Below are 19,197 nucleotides of genomic sequence, written 5' to 3'. Positions count from 1 at the left end.
ATCCTCTTCTTATGGCTTTTTCTGTAGTTTTACAAACTATAAGTTGCATGGACCTAAATATTTAACATAATGTGTTGTCATGAAAGCTTGGTTTGTGTAGAAGTTGTTATGGTACATTGTTTGTGGAGCTATATTCTATCCAAAGCATCCTTTTTTACTTCTTAAAGATTTTAATGAGGAAGAACATGAGAAAGTTGTACATACATGGGATACGGATTATGCACGCTTATTTTGCTATTCTTTGATGTATTTCTAAAGAAGTTCTACTAGCAATTTTTCCATGTAGGACATCTCTTGAAGTATGGTCAAGCTTCAAATGTTGTAGGAGGCACCTTTCACTGTACATGCAATGATTCTTTGTGGATAGCTTTCGTAGATGAAGTTTGAGTTTAAGGATACCATTGAGTCATTTTTACTCCATGTTACATGGGTACAAGACCAACTTTAACACCTATAGACCACCCTTCCAAAGGCATATCTCATGGGAATGATACTCTATAAACTCCGCTTGAAGTTTGATAGATGGCCAATGCTTTGAGGGTATAGATATTGTCTTTACATATGAGCTTTACACGGCCTCAATGTTGCTTGAGCATGAGGTATCTTTGTGTTTATAAGGGATACTTTTATCTCATTATGGAGGATCATGTGAGGCTTTTGCAGCAGAGGTGATAGGAAGAAGAAGTTGAAGACCTAGTGTTATCACTTTGATAAGAAAAGATATTTATGAAAAGATTGCAAGGAGTTACCAACCTCATGAAAGGAGGAGAAAAATAATAAAAAGTGGGATGCTGAGTTCTTCTACGAGTCGTTCTCTTGCTTCGACTCAAATTCTTATCCTTTGATTGAGGAGAAGTTTAAGGCACAAAAGAAATTTGCTTCTTTATAGAGATAAAATAACTTGGCTACTCTTTTCTCTACTACTTTCTAATCCACGTGATGCGGTTGTTTCTCACAACTCTTCAATGTACAAAAAGGAATGAATGGTGAGATGGACTAGTTGAGACTTATTTATACATGTATATAGGTGCACAGGTTTTAGAGAGTGACGTCTCCACACATTGATCGAAGTTTGAAAGGTTCAAACCTTGGAGATGGGATTGATAATTAGGGTAATGATAAGTTGGTAGAAAGCGTGCTTGGCTCATAGTCGTGCTTATAGGAGTTGACACTTGGTAGTTTGACCAAAGGTAGGGAATTGATGGTTGTATATGTTTAGAGGTATTTTGCATAAGCTTATCTTGTATTCTATTGTGAGACATTGATGAAAGACACAGAGACATGCTATTGTTATTTTTTATTTTTAGAGCTGGTACGATTGACATTGATATTAGGTTCTCTTCGAGACACTTTGGTAGTGGCTTGATCACCCATTACTTGGGTATATCTATGTTTTTACTTTAGTGGCTCTATGTTGTATGAACTGAGATGAGTCATTATCATTGTATCATTGTATCATTGTATTGTATGAGATCACCCATGATTTGAGAGAGGGTGTTCATAAGATTGTCAACTTGTGTGTGAGTTTGTGCATGCTGGTCAAGATTGGATACATTGTCATTATGTTAGGCATTATTGTTGTGATTTATTAGTGAAAATTTAATCATTTTATGTTAGTTTAGCCAATCACTTGTTTATGGTCGAGTTTTGGCAATTCATAGTGGGGCTCCTTTACAATCATCATCATCATCATTCATCAAGTAGACTTCCCATTGAAGAAAGGAGTCAATATCATTGCCCATGTAGCTAACGGCCCACTATTGTATGCGATTGTCTTGTGTTTGGTATATGGATTTCATTTCTCAAGCATTCTTTTGAGTTCTTTTTTTAATAGTATTTTCTCTTTCTATTTTACTGTGTGTTTAATAATTTATTTCAACATTTGTCTATGCTTCCATTGCTGTACTACTCCTAACATACTTTGGCAACATGCTTTTTTCTAACTATCAACAGCTAGCATATAATTGATAACAAACTTCTTTTGCTCACTTATCACTTGTCTATTTTTTGATTTTTCTTCTCATCTTGCTCTCTTAAAGCTCACCTTCGCCTCTTAGAAGTAGTTGGACTTCTTGATCGGCTTCTTTCATTGGTATGGCTTTGTCTCCTTGAAGCATATCTGTAAACACCCCGAACAACGTAGTATGCTTAACAATTATGATATTCGCTTGTTTTTGAGATTTAATATAAAAGAGAATGAACACTTAAAGCTGAAAATGAAAATTACTCACAAAATTACAGTCATGAAAATGTAAAAGTAATGGAGACAAGATTGAGGGTTGAAGATGGGCAACCCCCCCCTCCCCCCCGAAGGAATGTATTTCTACTTGCTTCTTTTGTCGCTCTTGGGCAACTTTGATAGTGGCTCGAACTTGATCCATTGCGGTTTTTAAATTTGAAGCAAACTCATCAGCACATAAAAAATCTTATCTTTAGTGCGAATAATTGGAGGAGGAATCACTTTACCCTGTACTAATTCATTTGGAGCTTTCCCTGTGGATGAGTGCAGTGTATTGTTGTAAGTAAACTCCAATAATGGAAGATATTTCTCCCATTGTGACTTATGTTCACTAACATAAGCTTTCAACATATCCAAAAGAGTGAGATTCATCACCTTTGTTTGGCCGTCAGTTTGAGGATGAAAAGCTGAGGAGAACTTTAAAGTGGTTCCCAAATTCTCAAATAAAGCACGCCAAAAGTTGCTTGTGAATTTGGAGTCTCTATCTGAAATGATCTCAGAAGGCATACCATGTAATCTGAAGATATGTTGAATGAAAAGTCTTGCAGCTTGTGCGGATTTCAATGTTCTATGACATGGAATAAAATGTGAGTGTTTGCTGAATCTATCAATTATGACCCAAATCATATCATGACCTTGAGGTGTTCTTGGAATACCAAAAGGCCAAATTGGCTTGAGACCAAATGTTACGTCAAAGTCCAAGGAAAATTTCTATGCTAAAAGAGCTAACATCTAACGTTATGACTATATGAATGAAGAACAAAAAGTGAACAATACATAGTTGATGGGTACAAAATGATACCTAAGCCAGATACAGTTTGGAATTGCTCAAGAAGTGCTCTCATTAGGATATCTCTTGTGGGTCTGTCTAGCATAAAGAGGCTAGACAAGAGTCTGAAGTGGTGAGGTAGGGTTCCCATGTGATGGTATAGCCTTCTCTATATCTATAGATTGTGCCCCTTGCGAGGGTGTGGACCAAATGGATGTGGGGGATAGGCTTTGCATCTCTCCATGATTGTGTCTATGGTGGTCCCCTGTGGTGGAGTTGTTGATCGGGACCAACGAGGGCTCTGTGGAGGGAGTAGTCAATGCTCTATAGAACTCTGTGACTGCATGTTGGTGTGTGGCTGTGTCTCTATTGTTGGGCCTATAAGAGATGCTCCTTGTGGTGGTGTAGCTCTAACAAAAGAACCTTGAGATATCTTTTATTCGAAAAATCCATAACCTTGGATGGTAGCTCAAATCTCTCTTTGAACAAGCAATGACAGCACCCTTGGATGTTTAGTACACTAGGCATCTGCATAAGTAGTACTCTATCTGTAGCTCGAGCTTACAAAGTTGGAAAATCTTGTCCTCAAAGGGGAGAAATATTGGAATGTATTTATCTTTCCTGATCTAGAGCTAGTGTGAGGAGATGCATAGTTGCGCAATGGCACATTGTACACCATGAGACGAATGTGCATCCATATATCTCGAGCGGACAACAAAGCCATCAAGGGATGTGTAGAAGATGCTTTTGGTAGAAGCCATATTTTTCCCCAAATCCTTGGTATGTGTCACCCATGTCCTAGTTATGTGTATCTAATAATGTTAGTCCTGATGATTTGGTTTAGCTTCTCTTAGCTAAGTGTCAAGTGGGAGAAATCCAAGTTGTATTTTAGTGGTAGAAGGTGGTCCATGTGTAATCCATGTAATTGTAGCTATGCTTCTATTTGAGCATACTAACACTTAGTATCCCCTTGTAATGTTAGCTATCTAGATGACTAGTGTGATTCGAGAGTATCTTTGTATTAGCAAGGTCCGAAGCCTATGCAAGAAAGTCATTGTTTGGAAGAGGGCCTTTGTCACTAGAGGTGGTGCTCCCATCTTTGCTCTAATAATCTCATGTGGTATAGGGGGCTTAACTTCAAATTGTCTATGAAATCATCAGTATCGCAGGTCTTTCTATTTTTTCTACCCCTTATATATCTCCTCTCCCCCGAGTAGTGGTTGAGAGCTTATGTGGCTCTTCTCATGTGGTAGAGACTTGATTCCCATACGAGGGTCCCATACGAAAGTGCTAGTGTGAAAAAAGCATTGAAGAAGCTAAAGCTTCTTTTGAGGCTCATGAAATTGTATGTGCGCATATACTAGCTCTTCATTGCTCCCAGAGCTGTATAGTCTCATGTCAATCTATTCTATGCTACTCTCCTCAAAGTGAATCTCAGAGCCTTGAGAATGCAATCCCCAAGTAAACATATCTGTGGACCACCTTGACCATCTCCTCTCCACAAGTGAAATGGGGTGCTAATCATCGAATCCACTAGGAAGAAGTTTCAACACCATAACCTTGGTTTTCCCAAGGTTCATTATGAGATCCCTATCTTACAAAAGGCATGTAGTGCATCTTGGTGGCTCTACAATCCCTCCGGTGTGCTAGATATGAGGACTGTCATCATCATAGTATGGGCATCAATGGCCCCCCCCGTCCCCCCCCACCAAAAGGCTAGCTTCCTCCTGTCCAAGTCCATCAATGTAGTTTAATCAATATAAAGGTTAGATGGATGGATGGATGGTTGGTTGGTTGGTTGATAGATAGCATTGAAGGTTGAAGGCTAACAATTGATCTCCTTTCACTACTACTTTTGTCCAAACCTGTCTACTATAATAGCCATGGCTTTGGCTTGTTCCTTTGTTGAAGCTTTGATACTACTTTCAACAACCATAGCCAAGTGTGTTCATTAGGTAGATAACATCAAACTTGAAATGTAGCATCACTTGGAGTAGTCAACGTGATGATAATTGCTATATTCATAATCTATGCAATGCAATGATATTCATAGCTTAAATCTCCTAACAAATCCATATCAACGTGACATAGTCTTAAAGGCTCAAGCAAGCTACAACTCCTCTCAATATTAGGTAGATCTATCGATCTTGGCCCTATCCTAGCTCACCCTTACTAAATTATCCACATCTTGCAATCTCTTCCCATATTTTGTAAAACATCTAATCTAGTTTTACTAGTCTCTATGACTCATGGATCCAAAGATCACTCGAAACAGATCATAATTTTTTGTAAAACTCTATGGAATACAATCTGTAATTTGTACTATAATAGAATCTCATGAGCATCATACTCCATCTCCATGCCATCACGTAGAATGTAAAAGCTTTACATGCTCAAGTAATATTTGTATGGGTTGCTTCAAGCCATTTGACTCATATATGAAGTTTACTATTATTAATCACATCTTGATAATTAGATTTTAGATCCACGATCTTTCCACAATGCTTTCCACTTTATAATTTATAAAGATAACACTTAAAAATATCATATTTTCTCATTCAATTAAGATATGCTTCGGTAACAATCTTTTAATGTTGAATGTAGGTTTTACAATTGAATAAGTGATTTTTCATTTGGATTTCATGGGAGCTTTTTACAAGATTCAAGTAATTTTCGATGATATTGGCAAGAAAATCTAGGTCTTGTGAGACTAAGAAAAGACGGATCCGAACCTACCTTTGCTCAAATTCGTGAACAAATTGAAGGTGATGAGCTCATAGATGGGTATTTTAACTTCATTGAGGACAATTATATTATTAAAAAGCGACAAGAGGAGCGGTGAACTCTTAGTGATAATCTTCAAGTTTGCATCAAGAGGCATGCTAGTGTGACGAATGAACCATGTTCTCCAAATAAGCGACAATGTTTAGAACAAGTTGTAGAGGATCAAAATGAAGCTTTAAGAAACCTCACTTCAAAGCTAAAAAGAAAATTGTTAAGTTCAAGTACTCTCGAGACTTGGAAACATGAATGCAATAGAATAAGGCTAAAGTTAAAATAGTCAACAATCTCAAGGGATGATAGGTTTGAATTACACAGCGAAGATATCAATGGAGAATCTCGAGTTCATGTTTGGTGTAACGAATGTAACTCGTTGTATGGGAAGGGCTTAGTGGAAGGGAAGCATGTCGCATATACTTGTCTTTCTAACTTCATGAGGACACACATCATGCAAAATAAATGTCATGAGAAAAATAATCTTATGTTTCTCGAGGGCTTACAAAAGTGGATATACAACATACTGTAGTTGATCAAGAACTAGATGATAAGAAAGAAATGGAGACGTCAATAGAGAAGTTACATTCTTACATGGAGAAACATAAAGGTATTATCTTTTTTCTTTGTTTGAGTTTATATATGCAGTTCTTTTTATTGAAAAATAGGCTGTGCATTAGATTAGGCTTTTTAATATCAAACTCATTATATAATATAAGTCTACTTTTCATCATGTAGATTGGGATTTTGAGGTCATCGAAGCTACCTTACATGACTTCAAAGACAAAAGCTTTGCTTGTGTAAGGTGCAAGTACGATGACATGTAGCTACATTTGTGTCCTTCAAGGTTTGACATATATACAATTTTGATAGAGCATACAAAATCAATATTGCACACAAAGGCATATTTGAAGGAGGAGGAAAAATCCAAGCCATTGCTCATAGGATTGCGTGGACGTCCTCGAAAGGGTATAGTGCATGATCCAAAACAAACATCTCTGAGCAAGTTCATGGTCTCTACAAAGGCTAGAAATTTAACTCAGGGTGATCCATTGGCCTCATCTCTAAATCACCATAAAGATGATGAAAATTCATTGGTAAGTTTAAACTTGTTATGTTGGGGTTTATGGAGTCACATAATTGAGGTCAGCAAGAAGAGCATCAATGTGAAATCTTTATTAGATAATCAATGTAGTGGCAAACTTTGGTTTTCAGAGCCTTTTATCAGGGCAAATCTGAATTATGGAAATACATGCTTTCAAATAGATGGTTGTTTTCGTCGCATTGATTGTCCACGTATTTCAAATAGTAGGCTTCTCTTGTGCTCATTGCAAAGGTATACCTAAGCTTTTTGACTTTAGGATAAGAGTATATAGGGAGAAGTTAGCCCAAGAGAAGAGAGGGGATAGGGGATCTGGATTTGACAGAAGATTAGATTATCTCACTAGACAGGAGCTCAAACAAACAACGCTTGTTTCCAAAAAGCATATAAGAGAACTCACATTTAACTATGCAAGTATAAGGTTCGGCTTACAGCTCTTTCATTGAAAATAAGGAGCTTACCTGAAGTCAACATGGAGTCTCTTAGTCGAAGAGATGTGAAGAGATTTTGTAACAATATAATAGAAGCCCATAGATTGGGAAAGTTTGGGGGAAAACCTGCTCTCTGGGACTTCTTGCAAGACAGCTACAAATATGTTACGATCAAAGGGAGGCCAACGATATAGTGCAAATACCAAAGCTTTGTTTGAGGTTGCAAAGATGTGGGGTGGACCAAGGTTGCATGATTTCCTCACTACTAAGCTCAATGGCCCTTCACTCTCAACGACAAAGAGAGCCCATAGACAAGCCATCCACTTCATACTTGGTAAAGATGGATATATTTTTGAGGCCATTGCTGAAATATATCGGAAGGAGACAGAAAAACATGGCATTACAGGAAAGATTCACTTTATTTTGGTGGAAGATGAGACTACCATAAAGAAGCGAATAAGGTAAACATATTGCAAAATTTGTTTTTTGGGATCGTAAAAAATATTTTCTATCAACTTTTAAATTTTATGACATAAATCTCAACATTGTGGGATGAGAAGCTTGCCTCGACAATAGGTCCTATTATTGGATATGCATCAGATGGAGATAGTCGACGAAGAAAACTAATGTTAGCTGATTATGTTCACAAACATGGCACTAGATACAAGATTGAATGGGATGGATGGCCTCTCTTAGCCAAATTATCAAATGGAGAGGTTTTTGGTCTACATGATCAAGATTTTATACATAATGGAAAAAGGCTTGTCAATATTCTTGACAAACCAAAGCGTCAACTAGCTCTTGGTGATGTTTGGGTTACCTTGAATCATGTTGCCATTGTTTATGATTCCTTTTCAGTTGACAAGCATATGCTCAAGGAAGCTGATATTAGGCGAGATGATCGTCAAAATTGGGCTGCAGCACAAAGAATGTGTAGTAGGCAAGTCCAATGGTGTTTGGGAGAGCTAGCAAATAATGGAAAACATAGAAAAGAGAGGAGCATGGTGGGAACACAAGCTTACCTTGAAATTGTAGGAGACTACATTGATATTTTCTTGTCTCCACACTTCAACTTGGTATTTTCTTGTCTCCACACTTCAGCTTGGTGGCGAGAGTCCATTTACCAACAAAAGTGGCATTTTTTTTTCAAGTTTGGAGATCTTGGATTATGAAACATGCAACATATACATTGTCAAAAAATTTTATTAGTAAGGAGGCATTCTTAGATGTACAACTCTCGTGTCACTTTGTTGTACTGCTCATAAAATATTTTAAAGACTTTCATTCAAATAAGATACTTCCAATACATTTGATTGGATCTGATGCAATTGAAATATTCTTCAACAAAGTTGGGAGCATGGTTGGCCAAGAGCTTACTTATGATTTGATGGACATGCTACATAGTATAGGGATCTTGAATAGGCTTTCATATTTTGAGTGCAAGGAGAATAGTGTGAAATTTGCATGTGCCCATAAGAAACAGAAGCATGTATGGAGAGAGTTGAATCTCAAGGAGACCATGGAAGAAGCAAATTTAGGTGATTACAAATGTGTTTCCACTGATGGGAAGATAATTGATGCCTTGAAAAGTGGATTACAAAGTGCTCACCACATTTGTGAGCGTTTACAAATGAAACCAAAAGGTAAAGAGGATAAACAATGGTGGTTGGAGCCTTAGTCCGAAGGGTTTTTTAATGCTTACACCAGTTCAAATTTCCAGGATTCCAATATAGATGAGGAATTTTCAGCTCCTACAAATGATGGAGTGGATTCAGAGGAGTATGTATCCACAAGTGAGATAAGACATGTAGTAGATTCTTTGTTAGATGAAAAGGACAAAGTAAATCTAGTAGTCGAGCTTGACAATAACAGGTTTCTTTTTAAATCAACATTGGTAAGTCAACTCAATGGCAATCCCACATTGTCCAAAGATAGGCTTACAAGGGTGTGACAAGGAGTATACTATAGTAAGGAGGAGAAACATCATACTCAAACAAATGACAATCTATTTGGCATTGGTTCAGATTGTGTTGTGTTCTTCCAAGAAGAGCATACCAATGGGAAGATCACAAGGCTATTGATAAGATCTTCAAAAAGTATTAAAAAAAATAAAAGCCAAAGTGTGTGGTACTTAGGATGAGTTTAAAAGATGAGAAGAAAAGTTGGTGGTGCCTATGTGAAATACAAGAGAGGGTTTAGCCTCCTAGATAAGCCCCTTAGGAGTGGAGGTTTAACTTGGATGGTATCAAAAATCAAAGGGAACACGGACCTTTACATATGATTTGACAGACCTTGATATGATAGATATTGAAAGTGTCATTGCTCTTGCAAACCTCATATATGATTATAATAATAACAGATATGAGCTTGATAAAAATGATTGGAAGATCTTCAATGAATTTGTAAACGACCATTGAGGATAGATAAACAAACATTATTTTTTCTCTTTTTTAGTATTATCTCCTATGTAAATTGAGTGAAGGAAAAAATTATGATAGAGTGATTTCAAGGTGATTTTTTGGCATTTTCCTTCATGTTAATATTTTATATTTGTATGTTTGTGTCAAGAATGCGACTAGTGGATCATGGTGATGCATCTAAGCATGTCGGAATCAACGTGGACTCTAGCTTTGAAAACGCCAAGGTGTTAAGTAGAACACACTTATGGATTGGAGAAAAATTTTGTATATCATATTTTTTGTATAGCTATATCTACTTTGTAAAGGAATACAAAATAAGTTTTATATAAATGCAAAAATAAAAAAACCATATTTTTCATTAAATCATAATGTGTATTTTGTATATTCACATTTTTGGTATAGCTATATCTACTTTATAAAGGAACACAAAATAAGTTTTCAGCAAATGCAAAAATTAATTATGTGGATTATCCTAGAATTTACTCTTGGGCTATAGAAATACAACATGTTTTTGCTTTTAATGTACCTATCTCCTTGAATTACAAATGAAGTGTGGCTTCATTGTGTTGCTTGAATTATGGATTGAGTAGCATTTATCTCTTGTCATCTCCAAAAGAGAGAGAGAGAGAGAGAGAGAGAGAGAGAGAGAGAGAGAGAGAGAGAGAGAGAGAGAGAGAGAGAGAGAGAGAGAGAGAGAGAGAGAGAGAGAGAGTGTGTGTGTGTGTGTGTGCACGTGTATGTATGTGCGACATATATGCCTTTGATCTAGAAAAGAGGAGTCGTGGAGAGGATATTTTGAGATGAACTAGATACAATAGATATAATGATATACCTTGCTAGAGCCCTACTACCACCATAATAGTGCAACATCAAGATCAATATTGCAATGTAAGCGAGCCCAAAGATAGTAATAGGATGGTCAAAGTATTTAGTTTTGTATTTTTTTAATTAAAGACCTCTAAGACTAACTTCGGGCTAGTCTAGCTTCCTAGTAATTGTGTATCATAGCTTTAGGCAATGCTAGCCGTAAAGAACTAATGTGAATGCTTTTTGCTAGCTAGTTCTGGGTTGAGAATTGCATGCTCTAGTTATATACCTGATGTCTCTATCTAGAAATTATTTTAAAGTCTTACTTTTATTGATAAAAAATTGAAATCTATCTTTGTATGTTCTATATTACAATGATATTTTCATACTCACTAGAACTACTAAGAGATTTTATGAACCATTGGGAGTTGCTTTGTGGTCAATTCTATATTGTAGTATCTTGTACCTATACTATTACATAGGGATCTATTAAATTCTTTACTAAAAAAAATAAACTCATAGTAAGGGATTTATAAATATTGCTAAAAAGTCACATAAGGGCCAATAAAATTTTACAAAATAGGTTACATAGGGATATATAAAACATGCCTTGAACGCACGTGATGCCTAGGATTTATATATAGTAACTCACTCGAGGTTACATGATGGAAAGACTATTCTCACTTTTATCAATCAGTTTGATGATTATTTTCATGAAGAATAGTATGTCGAAAAAGACAAACTCAAGTGTGCCACTAATCATTTAGTGGATAGAGCATCGCTATGGTGGACTGTTATCTGCAAAAGCATTGATTGTCCTATTATTTGGGAGATTTTTCAAAAGAATTTTTTGTAGAATTTTCTTTCACCTCAATTCCACGAAAAAGCAATCAAACACAGGGATCTTCTGCAACAAAGAGATCGCGAGCCTATTTCACAATATACTAAGTGTTTCGGGAATGCCTTATTGTAACTTTGAATGCTCGAAGATGTACCTGAGGTGATCCATAAGTGTAAGTTTATGTCTAGTTTACTTGGTCACTTCTATGCGGAAGTGAACATGTTCAAGCCAACGACTCTCGAGGATGCGATATCTTTGGCCCATAATACTGAAGACAAAATTTGAGGACAAGAGAAGCGACCATAACAATTCTCGAATAACGGTAACTTCGATACAAAGCAATTCAATTCTAACTTTCGAAGATTCAACCAAAACAGCTTTGTTCCATCTTCATTCCGTAAATCTTGGACACGACCCCATGCTTTACCATCAAACACAAATCCAAATCCTAAGCCATCTCTCCAGTCAAATCCCAATATTCCTAAACTTCTTGCTATTACCAATAATGTTTTTAAAGCTAAATCCATAGTCTGTTATAAGTGCCATCAACCTAGACATCTAGCGGTGAATTGTCAATCCAAAAAGTCAACTATTCACATCAATTACTTGGGAGCAACTGAAGATAAAGACCATGAAGAAATGTCAAATTTCACAGAAGACGATGACGATATCGATACTACTTCAAATACTTTATCAAGTATGTCAAATTTTCATTCTTTATTAACGATGAAATGTCTGGTGCATGGTAGAGAAAATATTATTTTATACGATGACAGGAGCACACGATTTTATTTTCGTGAAATTGGTCAAAGAATTGAGTTTACGTACTGTTTCGACTCATTATTGCATCATGGTTGTATTCTTAGATACTATATAAAATGGAACATAAGAAGTGCATGACTTAGAAATTACAATTGGTGATTCTGTCGAGCGCAAAAATTTCTTAGTTGTGCCTTTGCAATCTAGTGACATTATCTTAGGAATGCATTGTCGTCATCAATATAATCTCGATATAGATTATTCCACGCATTCAATGAAGATTCATTCTAATGGAAAACAAATCACATTGCATAGTATGCACACTTTTGATAATTTTTCATTTCTTAGTCATATATAGGTTAAACATGCATTAAGAAAATGTAGCAAATTCTACTTAATATGGGTGAATGAAATTGAAGTTAAGAAAAATCACATGCATCCTAGATACGTACAATTTCTTTCACAATTTAAAGATTGTTTTGCTATTGATTTACCACCTGGCTTACCACCTACACGTCCTGAAGATCATAAAATAGACTTAATTCCAAGTTCTCAACCACTATGTAAAGCACATTATCGATATAATCAAATTGAACAGAAAGAAATTCAAAATCAAGTTGAAGAATTGTTAGACCCAGTAGTTCTCCTTTTGATACACTTGTCCTATTAGTCAAGAAGAAAAATAACACCTATAGGATGTGCATTGATTATCGTGCTCGAAATAAGATCATAGTCAAGAATAGATATTCGATCCCTAGGGTAGACGACCTCGTGGATAAACTACAAGGGGCTACAATACTTAGTAAAATAGATTTTAAATCTGGATAGCATCAAGTACGATTAGATACATTTGATATTTTCAAAACTGCATTTAGGACTCAATTTGGACATTATGAATTCCTTGTTATGCCTTTTGGTTTAACTAATGCACTAGCCACATTCAATCGTATGATGAATCACATATTTTTGAAGCATCAACATTGTGTTCTTGTTTTTTTTGATGACATATTGATTTTCAGTAAAAATAAGAATGTGCATTATGAACATTTATCCTTGGTTTTTAAATTATTGAAAGAGAATTGATTATATGCTAATCTTAAAAAGAGTGATTTTTAAAAAATCCACATTGAATGTTTATGACATATTGTTTTATCTGAAGGTATTAAAGTTGATCCTAAAAAGATAACAGCAATTTTGAATTGGTCGATACCTAAAAATGTGCATGCACTATGTTTTTTCTTAGATCTTGCTAGCTTTTATAGAAATTTTTTGAGAAATTTTATATTGCTTGCATTACCTTTGACAAAATTATTAAAGAAATATATTGTGTATTATTGGTCTGAAAATCAACAAAAGTCTTTTGATTTACTGAAATATGCCTTAGCACATGCTCTTGTATTGCAACTCCCTGACTTTAATAGACCATTCTTCCTAGTAGTCATTGATGCTAGTAGATCTGGAATATGAGATGTCCTTATGCAAGATTCATGTCTCATAACCTACTCTAGCTGTAAACTTAAACCCTCTGAACTTAAGTATTCTATCTATGATAAGAAATTGCTAGCAGTAGTATAAGCTTTACGATAATGGAAACAATATTTAATGGAATCTGAATTCATGATCAAAACGAACCAACAAAGTATTAAATATCTCCTTAGTCAGCCACAAATCTTTAACTGTCATAATAAATGGACTGCTTTTATTCAAAGTTTTCATCTACTTATCCAATATTAATCCGAAAAAGAAACTGTTGTTGATGCCTTGAGTTAAAGACCAACTATTCATAATATTTCTATGATATCTTTTGATTCCCTTATTCTTATGAAAGATATCTATGATCAAGACCCTAGTTTTTAAGCCGATTGGAATAAATTGTAAATAACTGGATTCCAATTGATTCATTGTCTTATGCTGATGGATTTATGTTTTATGAGAAAAGGTTATATGTAACTGTTCCATTTAGATAATTTGTGTTGCATGAAATTCATTGTCTCATATATTAAGGCCATAGAGGTATTATTTTCACTTTACGTACATTAGTTGAAGATTTTTACTGATCACAGATGGAATCTGATGTTTCTAACTTTATATCTAAATGTTTAATTTGTCAAAGAGTTAGGCGACACCATGGTAAGTAATATGGTTTGTTAATGCCTTTACCAATTCCAAAATGACTATAGGAACATATTTCAATGGATTTTATTATTGGTTTGTCTAACACTCAAGCTAATCATGATATGATTTAGACTATTGTAGATCGGTTTAGCAAACAAGCATATTTCATTCCATGCAAAAAAACGTTAACTACATCTCAAGTTGCTCAATTGTTTTTGAAAATCGTTTTCACTAACCATGGTTTGTCAAAAGTTATTATTTCTGATCATGATTTTAGATTCTGTAATAATTTTTGACTATTTTGTTTGCTAATTTAGATACAAAGATTGATTGTTCATCTACATTTCATCCTGAAACAAATGGATAAACAGAAGCTACAAATAGTACAATTTTGGATCTTTTGCGTGCATACACAATTTCAAAATCACAAACATGTAATACACTTGCATTTACTTCAGTTTACATATAATAACACTCCACATATACCTACATGAAAAGCACATTTTGAAATCATTTATGGATATAGATTACCTACACTTGTTACCTCATTGTCACACAAAGTTCAAGCTGCTAATGATATTGTCAATATGAATGTTACTATTTTTGTTAAAGTCAAAGACATGATTACAAAAGCCTGACAATCATACACAAAACAAGCTAATAAGAAAAGAAAAGCTATGAGTTTTATAGTTGATGACTATGTTTGGTTACGAATTGAAAAGAGACGATTATAAAGTGTTGAGAAATACCCTATAGTAAAGCTAGCTCTTAGATTTATGGACCTTTCAAAATCATTTACAAAATCAATGACAATGCATTTAAATTAGAATTACCACAACACTGAAAATCCATAATACTTTTCATATCAGTTTGTTATGACCTTTTAAATGTCAATTACCTGTCCACACTATCTATGAAAATCCTCCTTTGTTAGAAAAAGAAACAGAAATCCTTGAACCCGAAACTATTTTAGACATTGATTATATGACTAGTAGAGCTGACTGTAGATATTCTAGATATTTGGTAAAGTTTAAAAATCATCATGTTGAAGAGGCCTAATGGATGCATGCTCGTGACCTAAGTGCTTACCTCTCACTGTTCGCTCCACATTGAGCTAATAGCAATTGAGGACAATTGCTATTCCACCCTGGGGATATGATGCCAGGAGGTATATTTCACAGTGGATTCTGTGAGGTTTTGCAGTGGATTTCGCAAAACTATATTTATTTGCCGGGGCTCGTACACCAGGTGGATTCTTTGTGTGAAAAGTTGATGGGGATGCATGTCCTTTTCAGTCGTCACATGAATTTAATGTGTAAGTGGGTGATTTCATAGCGGGTGATTCTGAAAAATATATATTTAAATTAATGGACGTTTATGATTTTAGAGTGCGCACTCGTATTAAATTAAGGTTAGGATAGAGTTCAAACCTATTTATTTATTTTGTAGCTAAATATTGCTAGGTATTTAATTTTATCAATTTAATTTTATTAATTTTTAATAATTGTGAATGTTTTAGTTGATGTGTAGAGCAGACGAGGGTGGCGCTGGGAAGTACTGGGCGATAGCATGTATTCAAGCTATTTAGAAAAAAATATCATTTTTTATGAGTGCGCATATTAGGCGTGGCGCTAATATTTATTTAGACGCGCTTATTTATTGAAGCGATTGACATATATTTATTATTTTGTATGCGCATGGGTGCACGGTTTTAATATTCATTATTTGACATTGTATTTGGGCACTGCTCTACTCTTGGGCCGCCCAATCGCTTTATTCTTTATTTGGACAAAAGCAAACACAAAAGCTAAAGCATGCTAATTATAAAAATTGAGCTATTTTTTAGCTTGGAGATGAATAAATTATTAAATACATGCTTTGTGGAGCGCTTTGTATCCAATTGGTCTTTTTGTCTCATGTCATGCAAGTCTATTCTCTTGAATTTTGAGCTTAAAGTAGAGTTATTTGTTCTTGGGGGCCTTCCGACGCTTGCTATGTACACATACATCATCCGATTTGCACACCACAATGCTACTTTGCTTTCCTTGTAGCACTCTATCACAAATCGCAATCCTACAAGTTTGGAGACTAGGTGTGTAGAGAGACATGTCTCAGTACACTTATCGATATATTATATGTGCACGATGGCCTAGTAAGTCATGTCTCTTTTCTATTTTCAGTTATTATTATTTTTATGATGCATTATGTATTGTGAATTAATATTTGGTTATTTATATTGCAGAGTCCGTTCGACGCTCCAATACGTCAAGATAAGCTCTCAAGTAGTGAGGAGTTGTAGTAGTCACTTAGATTCATGGAGTGCATATCATTTTTTTTTGGCCCTACAATCCATACATGCTCTTTCTATGTAGCTTTTCTTGGATATGTTTCTCATCTGTTGTATAAACTCGCATTTTGTAATATATATGGATAATTTCTATGTTTTTTTTCAACTATCCTTCCTATCATTCCATGTAGTTTTATGAGATATCATCATCGATATTGTACTTATTTGAATATTGAATTAACAACTCTTTCTTTCGAGCATCTCATGATATATGTGTTTCCATAAAAATTATGTATTCAATTTATAAATACTTTATGGAACATTGTTCAGTACATGGGGCTAGAAAGGTGATATGATAACATGTCCTATCACCTTTTTTTTTCCTTTGCAACCGTCACTATTAACGTCGCAAATAACTCTGCACAAGTTGTTATTTACATCATTAAATGCGTCAAAAAATGCCACTATTTGCATCACTATGTATATTGCTAGCGACACATAGAGTAATGTATATAGCAGCGAAAAGAGCGATTGATTTGTAAAGACGTATATACTGACAGTTTTAGCGATGATGGGGGTAAATTTTTTTATAAATATTTCATTGTTTTAGATATCAATATATAGTCCATATGTTGTAGTGATCATAAAATGTATCTCCCATGGATTTATCATAACAAATCTTCAATATATTCTTCATAAAAACCACCAAATAATCAAAGAAACACAAATAAACTTTGAATGGAATTTATCGCATAGTATTCACATTTCATAGTTTTTCTCTCAATCTCTCACATGTAAATACAAAATTTCTTCATAGAAATTGGCTATTTCTCATATACAATCTCTTTCACATATGCTCTCTCAATAAACATGAGAATAACAAAGAATCACTCTCAATAATCCTCTATTGGTCATGAATACACCTCCTAAAAGGCATGTCTAATATGAAGAATCACTAGAGCCACTATATTGTCCTTTGAGAGATTATTAGTGTCAGTATTACTTAAGTCTTCAATAGCTATTTCTTTTGCTTCTTCGAGCTATGAAGAGCTTCCATTCTTCTCTTTCGCAGATTGGAAAATATCGCCAAGCTAAGCATCCATCAGATAGAATATTCATAGAAGCATAAAGAAGTCAACAAAAGGCATACAAAAGCTCAACAATACAGTATAGAAGGTCTATGGAAGGCATAAAAACCATATAGCTCAAACTAAAACCGACTCAATTCTCCCTCAACTGCTACTCTACTATTGCACCTTTACAGCTCCTTGACTACTACTCCTGGCTTTCCTTTGTTCTCCATTGTTTATTTTTTCTCCATTGCTACCTCCTTCACTACTAAATCAAACTCTAGCTCCTCCTCCATTGCTTGGAGAGAGAGAGAGAGAGAGAGAGAGAGAGAGAGAGAGAGAGAGCTTCCACTCAATGCTTGCCCTATTGAGCTCACAGAGAAGGTAGATCAGCCCATGTTTGATGTGAATGCAGGTCACTCTTATGTGGATGGTGAATCCAATGGCTCAGAACAGAGCATTGATGATGAGTTGGGTATTCCTTCTATTGTTACACCTGGAGTAAGGAAGACCAGGGATGTTTTGAGAGCACCTAGGAGTGAACCTACTTTGCGCAGGTCTACCAGAGTTAGGTATCGTGTGGATAGGCTGAAATATGATGGATTTACAGCCATTCACTATGCCTATATGGTCAAAGTGATACAGGAACCAAAACCCACTTCTTTTGAGCAAGCCATGGGAACCCAATAACCATTCTCCTCAAATATTTAGACATCCAATCCATTGATGAGCTATATGCATCGTTAAAATCGACATATGGTGTTATTAAGAGAGATCCTCCTTTTTTAGGAGGACGCAATGAGCAAACATTGCCAGCCATGAGAAAAGCTCTCGTGGATTGGTTACTCTATAGAGAGAAAATTCATGTCACAATAAATCACAATAAACCTTTGAGTATTGATGATATATGCATCTTGAATTGATCTCTTTATTAATGAAGATAACATTTTTAATTATTTCTATTATTTTAATTTATATTTTTTATCATAATAGTAATTCTTAAAACTATCTACATGATTGCAACTAGTTTTCTTATATATAAAAAATACTATATGATTAGTTCTAACTAGTCTGTTTATATAGTAAAATTTCGCTACATGGATAACTAGAGAATTTTTAAATTCCTACACAGGAATATTTTACTATATCACTAACTTGTAAAGTGTTCCACTTTTATTAGTTGAGACTTTTTCTAAATACTTTGATAAGTATCTAAAAATTTTCTCTTTTTTTTCTATATGGATAGGTGTCTAAAGTTCCTTCTGGATCTCGTGATATGAGTCCTTAGTAATGTTAAGGACGTGATACGCTATAATAGAAGAGCAGGTGCATCTCTCTGTCTCTCTCTAGCACATGAATGCATTGGGCAGGACTCCGCAGGAGATTATATTATCTCTCTCACCTAGCACAGGTTTACATTGAATAGGGAATGGAGCTAGAGTAGGTGTAGATGATAGCAAGGGGGGACGCACAGGACTGCAACGGGTGTGCATGTACAAGTGCGACTGTCACTCTCTCTTTCTCTCATGAGTACTAGTGGTAGGGCACATCGTCGTCTTTCTCTCACATAGCACCAGACCTA

General features: G+C 35.2%; 1 pseudogene; it reads left to right on the top strand.

Annotated features, from left to right (window-relative positions):
• The first annotated feature begins 5,577 nt into the window (after positions 1 to 5,577).
• The window catches only part of LOC148013396 (uncharacterized), a 34,445-nt pseudogene continuing 20,825 nt past the window's right edge, over positions 5,578 to 19,197 (top strand).

This window comes from Lygodium microphyllum, chromosome 26 (assembly GCF_053477565.2).
Source record: "Lygodium microphyllum isolate KBCC chromosome 26, Lygodium_microphyllum_v1.1.10, whole genome shotgun sequence".
In the NCBI taxonomy this organism is placed as follows: domain Eukaryota; kingdom Viridiplantae; phylum Streptophyta; class Polypodiopsida; order Schizaeales; family Lygodiaceae; genus Lygodium; species Lygodium microphyllum.
The sequence above is the reverse complement of the archived record's forward strand: the minus strand, read 5'-3'. Positions and strand labels throughout refer to the sequence as shown.